Source organism: Hylobates moloch, unplaced genomic scaffold (assembly GCF_009828535.3).
Source record: "Hylobates moloch isolate HMO894 unplaced genomic scaffold, HMol_V3 SCAFFOLD_20, whole genome shotgun sequence".
NCBI lineage: Eukaryota > Metazoa > Chordata > Mammalia > Primates > Hylobatidae > Hylobates > Hylobates moloch.
The window spans coordinates 12884398-12894219 of record NW_026652295.1 but is presented as its reverse complement, the minus strand read 5'-3'; the positions used below and the strand labels follow the sequence as shown (position 1 = coordinate 12894219).

Sequence of the window (9822 nt, the reverse complement as noted above, 5' to 3'; positions counted from 1 at the left end):
CGGAGGTTGCAGTGAGCAGAGATTGCGCCACTGCATTCCAGCCTGGGCAACAGAGCAAGACTCCGTCTCAAAAAAAAAAAAAAGAAAAACTTTAGACAAGGTGAATTCAATGGAGTTTAATTAAGCAAAGAGTGATTTGCAAATCTGGCAGCCTCCGAAATCAGAAAACGTTTGGAGAAACTGGCAATTCCGCGTGGTTGGAGAGGATTTAGGGACAGAAAAATGAGAGGGACAGTGACTACTGAAAGAGCCAGATTGGTTACCACCTGGCTTCTGCGTTATTTGCACACGGTGTGAACAGCTGGCTGCTTGTTGTGATTGGCTGAGACTCCACTACTTGTTCCTAGAGTAATTTACAGTCTGTTTATACCTCTATTGGGTTACAGTTCACTGTGTATGGAGACACCTCTAAGCTGAATATAAACTATGTAAGGAGGTAACTTCAGGCTAAACTAGAATATTCAGTCATGAGAATAGAGACAGTGCAGCTGGGCTGGAATGGACGGCGAGTTGAGGGGCTACAGAGACCACCACTGCTTATTTGAAGGGCCCAGCGTGGGAGTGCGACACTAGACTGCATGGGCGCCTAAAGCTGTCCCAGGATGTTTGTGTTTGCATTTCCTCTTAAGTGGGCCTCCCTCTACAGGAGCCAGTATATGGGATGCTGCTTAGATAGATCGTGCTCCCCACTCCCAAAAGTGGTCCTTGTCCACGTCTCCCGCTGTTTTTAGCACAGAAGTGCAGCAAAAATGTTGCTGTTACAGTTTCTCACTCTGGGCTCCAACCACCCACATATAATTTGCTCTAGTCTTCTTGCCCTGGGTGATTTCTGGAAAATCCTGCCGGCTCAGCCCCTCTGTGATCTTGCTGACTTTTCACAGCATGGCCTGAGGCCCATAGCACGCTCAGAGCCCGCAGCCCTCCCTAAGCCTGGCCAGCTAGCAGCAGGGCCTTGGTGGCCTGATGCAAATGCCACCACTACCCAAAGGCCATTTATGAGACTCTCCAAGCAGCTGCCTCCTAAAGGCCATCCTACCAGCATTTAAATGACCCTCATACAAGTTTTCTTCATCTCGGGGCTCTCCTGCCCGCTCTTGCTGCCTTTTTTTTTTTTTTCTGGCAAACATATTCTTCTGTGACTTTCTCTTGATTGACATGGGGTGATGGGATGTTTCTGTGCTCCTATTTGGGTATTTTTAGAAGCTGACTGACTGACCTGCTCCTCCTTCCCAGAATGGTTTGGTTTTTTGTGTCACTTGGCAGAGACACTGCAGGGCACTGTGTGGTATCTGTCTGGTCTGTTTGTCAAACACCAGCTCGGGGTCACGGCTGTCAAGTCTGGAGGGCCCAGAGCGCAGGCGGCCTTTTCCTGCAGCCCAGGTGAGTTGACATGGGACCTGGGCTCTCGCCGGGCTCAGCCCACACCTCTCAGAACAGAAGGCAGTTGGAGGAGTGGAATAGTGGACTGAAATGTTAAATCAGGGAGCCCAGTGGTTCTCTACCAAAAAATTCACGCACCCTGATTCCCACTTCCACTTAGAAACAATTCTGCTTAGTCCCGTCTTTCAAGCCCACTGGGCACCACCTATGAATTATGCGGGGCACCAGACAGATGAGCAACTCTTTCTTTCTGTCCACTTCAACGTGTTCTCTGACCCAGCCCTGGCTGGGGTGAAATTTTTAAATGACTTTTTCATTTGCGTATTTCAATATGGACTATGAGATTCCTGAAAATGCCTATGCTTAAAATAATGAAAATAAATAATTAAAAATAATTAAAATGCTTCAACCTTCAAGAGTGCATTTATTATTAGATAAAAAGGCTCCCGTTATTCTCAAGGAAAAAAAATCAAAGATCCAAAATAACAACTTTGGTTCTGGTTGTTTTATAGATAGATAGATAGATAGATAGATAGATAGATAGATAGATAGATAGATAGATTTTTGTTTGTTTGTTTTGTTTTGTTTTTTTTAAATGGAGTTTCACTCTTATTGCCCAGGCTGGAGTGCAATGGCACAATCTCGGCTCACTGCAACCTCTGCCTCCCAGGTTCAAGTGATTCTCCTGCCTCAGCCTCCCAAGTAGTTGGGATTACAGGCATGTGCCACCATGCCTGGCTAATTTTTTTGTATTTTTAGTAGAGAACGGATTTCACCATGTTGGTCAGGCTGGTCTCGAACTCCTGACCTCCTACCTCAGGTGATCCACCCTCCTCGGCCTTCCAAAGTGTTGGGATTACAGGCATGAGCCACCGTGCCCGGCCCGATAATAGTTTCTTTTTTGTTACGGGATGCATATGATAATGTTGTACACTATCAAGGTCTTTGGAAAACAAATCTCAAAACGGTTTCAGTTGCAGAAAACTGTGAATGACACACTCTGCCATAGGAAGGGAATTTTTTTTTTTACGGTGTTCTTCCCACTGTGTGATTTGATGATCATTGCAATGAACCGTATGTCCTTGAGTCATATCCTAATGAGAAATTGCTTGCTGACTAGGAAAAAGGAAGCTATGAATCAGAGCTGTACAAAAGTACTTTAAAATTTTTATCATGAAAACATTAATCTTCCAAGGATACTTGGAAGAGGATGTATGAATTCTTCCTGTCATTGTTGGGTTGGAACACGATGGTCTCATGAATGTTTATTTTAAGTGGTTTATGATAGAAAATTTCAGATGATAATGTAATGAAACTCCACCAATCTGTTGACCAATTTTAACAATTATCAACATTCTGCCAATCATGTTTCATCTACCCTCCTTGTTTTGGTGTGTTTTTTTTTCCAGTATTTTAAAGCAAATCCCAGCATATATAAATGCTTTGATACGTATCTCTAACAGACAAGGCCTCAGGAAAAAAAAAAAAAAAAAAGACCCATGCACAATTATACCTAACAAAATTAACAGTAACTTATAATATCATCTAACACAGAACATGGTCAATTTGTTACATTTGTTCAAAAAGTCTTTTTATTAGTTGGTGTGTTTTAATCGGGGTTTAACAAGAGCTACACATCGTGTCTGGTCGAAATACTTCTTATTTCTTCCTTCCACTCCTTCTTGCATTAAAAGGATTTTTTATTATAATGAAAAATTTCAAACGTACACAAATGTAGAGAGAATAGTGAAGTAGAGCCCCAAGTGCCCATAACCCAATTTCAATTTTTTTTTCTATTAATCATACCACATTATTTTTAATCACGTACAAAGATCTGACATGTCACCCAGGGACCATTTCACCCAGTGCTCTGTTTGGCCACCAGTCTTTTGTCTCTCTCTTCAGTAATGGTGAGGCGGATACCCTTTCCTCAGGGAAGAGAAATCCATGGTTTGTTGCCCTTGCCAATAACAAAAATATTGGAAAGTCGAGTGGCAAAGCTGTGGCCATTGGCATCTTTCACACGAACATGTCAAAAGATCCAGGGTGCCTCTCTCTGTTGGTGATCACACCAATTCTTCACAGGTTAGCACCTTCAGTCACCATACCCAGGTTACCAGTGTAACTTGATGAAATCAAGTAATCTTACCAGTCTCCAAATCCATATGAATGGTATCATTCACCTTGATGAAGGGATCAGGGTAGCGGATGGTGTGAGCAACATGAGTCACCAGATGAGGGATTCCTTTTGTGCCCACAAAGATTTTTCTCAATTTGCACAACTTGTACTTGGCTTCCTCAGGTGTAATACGATGTACAGCAAAGCGACCCTTGGTGTCATAGATCAGACAAAAATTCTCTCCCGTCTTGTCAATGCTGAGGACATCCATGAATCCAGCAGGGTAGGTTTTATCAGTTCAGACCTTGCCATCAATCTTAATGAACTGCTGCATGCAAATAGTCTTCATTTCCTGTGAGTGATGAGGGGGAGACACTCTCTCAACTTGTGGGGACTGGTGGATGGACGAAGAGCAAACACACTGGTCAATTTATCCAGCATCCAATGCTTTGGAGCTGCTACCCACTTTAGATGCTTCTTGGGACCATAAGCCATGGCTGTATTAGGCAAGGAAAGATGGCCTCAGTCTTCTGGTGCACGTAGAAATTCATTTTTTTTTTTTGTTTTATTTTGTTTTATTTTGTTTTTTTGAGACAGGTTCTCATTCTGTTGCCCAGGCTAGAGTGCAGTGGTACAATCACAGCTCACTGCAGCCTTGACTTCCCAGGGCTCAAGCAATCCTCCCAGCTCAGCCTCCTAAGTAGCTGTTTCTACAAGTGTGAGCCACCACGCCCAACTAATTTATATATATATAGTTTTTAGAGACTGGGTATCACTTTGTTGACCTGGCTGGTCTAGAACTCCTGGGCTCAAGTGATCCACCCACCTTGGCCTCCCAAAGGGCTAGGATTACAGACATAAGCCACAGTGCCTGGCCTTCAATAGTTATTGATAGATGGATGATCTAGTTTCATCTATATCTCCTTTCCAACTTCTACTCCTACCCCTAATATGTCATTTTAAAACAAATCCCAGGCTTTATATAATTTCAAAGGTAAATACTTCTGTATGTATCCCTAAGAGATAAGGAATTTTAAGAAAGCAACCACAACATCTTTGGTATATCTACAAAAAATTAATGATTCCTTACTATCATCCAGTATCCAATAGGTGATGTTACCATTTCCCTGATGAGGCTAGGTGTAGTGGCTCACACCTGTAATACCAGCACTTTGGGAGGCCAAGGCAGGAGAATCACTTGAGCCCAAGAGTTTTAGACTAGCCTTGGCAACACATGGAGAACCCCTCTCTACAAAGAAAAAAAAAAAAGAAAGAAATTAGCCAGGACTGATAGTGTGTACCTACAATTCCAGCAACTTGGGAGGCTGAGGTCGGAGCATCACTTGAGCCCAGGAGTTTGAGACTGCTGTGAGCCATGATTACACCACTGCCCTCCAGCCTGGATAACAGATGAGAGCCTATCTCAAACAACAACAACAACAACAACAACAACAATAATTTCCCTGATTGTCCCATAAATGTCCTTTTACAGTTGGTTTCTTACAAGCAGGATTCAAACAAGGTCCATACATGGCACATGGCTGATACATGCTATGGAATGAATTGTGTCCATGCTAAATTCATTATGTTGAAGTCCTAACCTCTAACGTGACTATATTTGGAGACAGGGCTTTTAGAAGGCAATTAAGTTTAAAACGAGGTCATAAGGGTCTTAATCCCATAGGATTGGTGGCCTTATAAGAGGAAGAGAGAGAGAGAGATCTTGCTCTGTCCACGAGCATGCGCTGAGGAAAGGCTATGTGAGCACACATGAGAAGGCAACCATCTATAAGCCAGAAAGAGAGCCCTCACCTGAACCCAACCCTGTTGTCACATTGAGCTCAGACTTCTAGTCTCCAGAACTACGAGAAATAAATTTTTGTTGTTTAAGCCACCCAGTCTGTTGCATTTTATTATGGCAGCCAAACCAATACAATGTGCTTCTTAAGTCTCTTACATTCCCCCACTGTCATGTCCTTTTTATGCCATTCATTCATCAGAGAAACTGGCCACTTGTCCTACAGAAATTCCCACATTCCAGATTTCACAGGTTGTATTCTCCCGGTGTCACTTGTTTCTCTATCCCTGTATTTCTTGTGAACAGATAGATAGACCTTGGTTTGATTTAGGTTCATTTTGGTAAGACTTAAAGGTGGTTTGTTATGCATTCTGATTGTATCATATCAGGAAAAATATGATGTCTGATTTTTCTACCTTTACAGGTTTAAGTTGATGGGTTAGTGCTAGGTGTTCTCAGCCTGATCCATCCATAATAAAGATCCTCATCAACCTATCATCTAATGGTTTTTGCAGCCATTGCAGTTCATTGCCAGAATCCATTAATTCAACAAGGACTTGAAAATGATAATTTTCTAGTTCTGTCAATTTTTTTTCTTAGCTGTGATCCTTCTATAAAGAAGAAATTTCTCATATCAACTACTCCGTTATACTGAAATACAGTTTATACAGAAAAAGGCAGGATAAGATCCTTTCCTTTTATTTATCAGCCTGTCAGGAGTTGGTGCCCTTCCAATCTCCATGGGTGACCACAGATTTGTTTTTAAATTATCATTATGTGAACTATTGGATTTTTATATATTTGATGTGTTTCACTCTATTATCTTTTTCCACGAAACTGACCCAACTATGGCCAGAGAGAACCCCTTCAAATTAGCCTCTGCATTCTTTTGCTGTCATCCCAGGATTCTTTCACAGTGCCTTTGCTTTGGGGCATAATAAGATGTTCTAGCTTTATATCGAAAAACTCCTGTTCCAGATCATGACTCAGTTGTTTTTCCAAGGATCCTTGGTGTCTTTTTAGTAAGAAGTAGTATTTAGAAATCATATCTGGTGCTAGAGTTGCTCGTTGCTGCTGAATTGTCATTGCTTCTAGGTCTGATGGACAGTGCTGAGGATTGCAAATATCTTCCATCACCAATGAAACTAAATAGCTCTTTGAAACTTAGTAAATTGCTCAAAAACTTTTTTTTTTTTTGAGACGGAGTCTTGCCTTGTTGCCCAGGCTGGAGTGCAGTGGCACAATCTGGGCTCACTGCAAGCTCCGCCTCCCGGATTCACGCCATTCTCTTGCCTCAGCCTCCCAAGTAGCTGGGACTACAGGCACCTGCCACCACGCCCAGCTAATTTTTTGTATTTTTAGTGGAAATGGGGTTTCACCGTGTTAGCCAGGATGGTCTCGATCTCCTGACCTCATGATCCGCCCATCTCGGCCTCCCAAAGTGCTGAGATTACAGGTGTGAGCCACCGCGCTCAGCCAACTTTTCTGTTTTGACTCAGGGTCTTACTCTGTTGCTCAGGCTGAGTGCAGTGGTGTGATCATGGCACACTGCAGCCTTGAACTCCGGAGCTCAAGTGATCCTTCTGCCTCAGCCTCCCAAGGTAGCTGGGATACAGGAGTGTGCCACCATGCTTGGCTAATTTTTTATTTTTTGTAGAGATAGGCTCTCGATGTGTTGCCCAGGCTGGCCTCGAATTCCTGGACTCAAGTGATCCTCCTGCCTCTGCCTCCCAAAGTGCTAGGATTACAGGCGTGAGCCACAGTGCCCAATCAAAGACGTCTTAAGAGATTTTTCATTTTACTAAGAGAAGAGGGCCAGTCATGGTGGCTCACACCTGCAATCCCAGAACTTTGGGAGGCCAAGGTGGGCGGATCACCTGAGGTCAGAAGTTCGAGACCAGCCTGACCAACATGGAAAAACCCCATTTCTACTAAAAATACAAAATTAGCTGGGTGGAGGCGCATGCCTGTAATCCCAGCTACTCAGGAGGCTGAGGCAAGAGAATTGCTTGAACCCAGGAGGTAGAGGTTGCAGTGAGCTGAGATTGCACCATTGCACTCCAACCTGGGCAACAAGAGTGAAACTCCATCTAAAAAAAAAAGAGAGAGAGAGAGAAGAAATAAAGAAATAGTAATTGAGAAAACTGAGCACTGGTAGAAAATAAGTACTAAAAGAAAAAATCAAAGTATCAACTTGGACAGATAAATGTTGGATACAAATGATGGCACAAATATTAAATATATATTTTGCTGAACATTGTGTTTTTCATGTTATTTTACTCTTTCTAGTAATGGTGGTTTATTCAATATATAACAAAATATTAATTATTTATACTTGTTAGTAAAGACCCGATAATGACAGTTAAATGCACAAATGACACTCATAAATCAGGCTAAATTTCTTTGTCAAGCCGTGTGTTCTGATTTGGGGTTCAGACATATGCTTACCTCTAGTGGAGAATGGTGCATCAAAACGATCATAGCTGGATTATTTGACCAGTAGCCCTTGTTCCAATTCTTTACTCACACATTAACCTTTTGATCATCATTTGCGTTCCCCTACAGATTGCTTCATAGGGAAAGGAATGCATTGACCAACAGACGTGAATATTTCAATCTGCTAGGCAGTCGTATTTCCTGTGTCAAAACTATACATAGGCATTTTGATTTATACATCTGTTTTCTGTGACTTTGGTCAGGGTGAGTCAATCCTCTGAATCTAACTGATCAGATGAACTGGAAAAACTGGATTTTTGGGCATTCTCAAATCAAACTCTGACAACCCCACCAAGATTCCACCATCCTGGGGAAGTCCTGCTTATGAAGCCAGCCTGCCTCTCTTTTTAAGGTAGTACATTATTTTGGTCCTTTTAGGAGAGGGCGCTGTCACCATTTAGAACAATGGATGGAGCATTAGCTTTGTTTTCTTTGTTTCCAGTATGTTGACTGTAACTGCGTGTGCTGTGGTCCTGCATTCTTCTGCCTCATTCCTCCATGGTTCTGCCTCAGTCTTTGCTTTCTTTGGCCTGGAGCCATCCACGGCCACCTACAACATACACTCTAACACAGCCACCTCCTGGTCACTCTCCAGGTCTTGGCTCAATTATCCCTTCTTGGGGAAAACTTCCCCTACCCTCAGACTAGGCGATGTTCTACGTTCTCATGGCATGCTGAGCCTTTCCTCCCCACCACCTGTCACAGTTCATAATTAAACATTTATTTGTGTGATAATTAGATTAGGGTTGAGAGATAGGGACGCCCTCTGTTGTGTGCACCTTTTATCTTCTGTGCCTACCATAAAACCTGGGATGACAGTAGGTGCCCATTACCCATGTCAGTACCTGAATGAATGACTGACGTCTGTCCAAGAGAGGCCAGTGAGTGTGGCACACTGGGAAACCAGCTCATGGGGGCCCACATGAGGGGCAAATTCGGCCTCACCCAGATTCTCTTTTCCTCTCCTGTAGCTCAGCACCCCTTAAGCCTGGGCTGGAAGTTCATTAGCATCCTCAGACCTACCAGCTGGCTTATCCAGGGGGCATAATCCTTCATCCTAGTTAGTCCTGTGCTGAGGCTGGGATCGAGTGTGTTCTTGGGGTACCATGCTCATTACTCTTACCTCTGCCATGTTGGCCCGTGGTTTCTGACAGAGTTGCCTCCTTAAACCCAGTGTTCTTCTGTGACAGGCACCCTGCCCCAAATGTCAACCCACTCGATGCTCCGCTCAGCATCCTCTCTCCTGTCCCTCCAGGGGATTCCTCCACTATCATGTGACTTGGGTTTTAGTCTGTCCCTTATTTATTGTGTGATCTTGAACATACTGCATTGGCTCTTGAGCCTTCGTTTCCTGAATTAGAATACTGTATAGGGCTTACCGCGTGCCACTCCACTACCATGCCCTGGCGCTTGAGGAGCTAACTAGTTAATACAGCAGCTCTTCTTCACTGAAGGTGACAAAAGTGTGCCTGGCCAGTCTATATTTGGGGAAAGCATCTCTAAAGAGGGCACCTCGGAGGTGAGAGCTGAAGGACAAACAGGAGGTACTTTACAAGGTGTGAGGTGGCTATGATGACAACTTAATCCATTTCAACAAGTATTTCATGGAGCAATGTCTGTTTCTGGAATTGGGTTATTATCCAATTTGGAGAAAACAAAAAGGCACATTATACTCCTGGGCTTCCTGCTGCTGACAACTGAGCTCTAGAGACCACATATACACATAGCTCCGTGGTTCTCAGCCACAGGGGGTTCTGCCCCACATAGGAGGAAAATTTGGAGACAATTTTGGTGGCAGGGGTGGCATGCCACTGGCGCCTGGGGGTAGAGGCCAAGGATGCTGTTAAACATCCTGCGATGTGCAGGACAACCCCCCATGACAAATGTGAAGTGTTGAGGCTGAGAAACCCTGACACAGCCAAAGCAATGAGCTAAAACCACAGTACTGAACATCAAGGGCCAAAATCAGGGCTGCAGACATTTCCACTCTTAAAAATTTGTACTCATTTTCAAAATTTGTCCCAAATAC

General features: G+C 43.4%; 1 pseudogene; it reads right to left on the bottom strand.

Moving 5' to 3' along the window:
- Positions 1-3238: 3238 nt before the first annotated feature.
- On the bottom strand, positions 3239-3994 carry LOC116459937 (small ribosomal subunit protein eS4, X isoform-like; annotated as a pseudogene).
- Positions 3995-9822: the final 5828 nt, after the last annotated feature.